Source organism: Penaeus monodon, chromosome 15 (genome assembly GCF_015228065.2).
Source record: "Penaeus monodon isolate SGIC_2016 chromosome 15, NSTDA_Pmon_1, whole genome shotgun sequence".
Lineage (NCBI taxonomy): Eukaryota > Metazoa > Arthropoda > Malacostraca > Decapoda > Penaeidae > Penaeus > Penaeus monodon.
In genome coordinates, this window is record NC_051400.1 from 4223424 (window position 1) to 4224381 (window position 958).

A 958-nucleotide genomic window follows, 5' to 3' on the forward strand; every position below is an offset into this window, starting at 1 on the left:
GGGACGACTGTGAGTACCGGTGCCTCGGTGTGCTTGAGGCACGGACTGATTATACTCGAATGCTTGCGCCATGAACGAACTGAATTATTCCGCGGGTGAGGGGAAGGAGAATGGTCATACTGTTCTCCCGTAAATTCTGATGGCCAAGGCTGCTTTTTTAAGAGAAAGTCCTTTATAAATGTACTCTCACGTTTATCATCCCGTTTAAAGTGTTCTTTCACTGTAATCGGAATAGTAGAGACATAATGTTCATAGTATTTTCATCGCAGAATTTAGGACAAATCTGTATATCTAAATGGAATACACAGGGCCACTCAGCTCTTACAAAAGCAAGAAATGTAGCCCTTGTGAGACTTAATCAATTCTTGCTAGAATAATTCCGAGTTTAGCGTCCACATTAGACTATCACTAGAGGTGCAGTCTGCTCCGTCCGACTATTCTTCCGTGTAATTTGATTCAGATTTATAGATCTTTTCTCTCTTACGGAAGAACCAATACTGAGGAAACGAGATATTTAGTAGACATAAACTCATGAAATAACTGAAATCTGCAACAGTATGCGAGAAAGATATTCCTTTCGTCTTAGATGGTTTTGGTAAGTTATAGAGTGGATACAAATGATAGCGATCAGGACGATCCCGACAATTTTGCTTCTCGCTCGACTATTCAGGTAGGTCTTTGAGTGTGCTAAAATGGGCTCTGACTCATTCTCCAAGTGTGTGTTAACGGCCGTCCGGTGCACACCTGTTGCAACACACGTCGGCAATAACTAAGTCGCTTCGTGTGGCTCTTCCCTATTACCTAAATCCAGATCCTTTTTACCTCGTAGGAGTCTAGGGTGGCTTACTGTCGGTTACAGTAGGAAAGGAAATCTATCTGCTTTTAAGCTATGGCGAAATCTGAAACGAATGACGAAACGCTAACGAAAAAATGTGTGTATATTCAACTTCCTCGGATT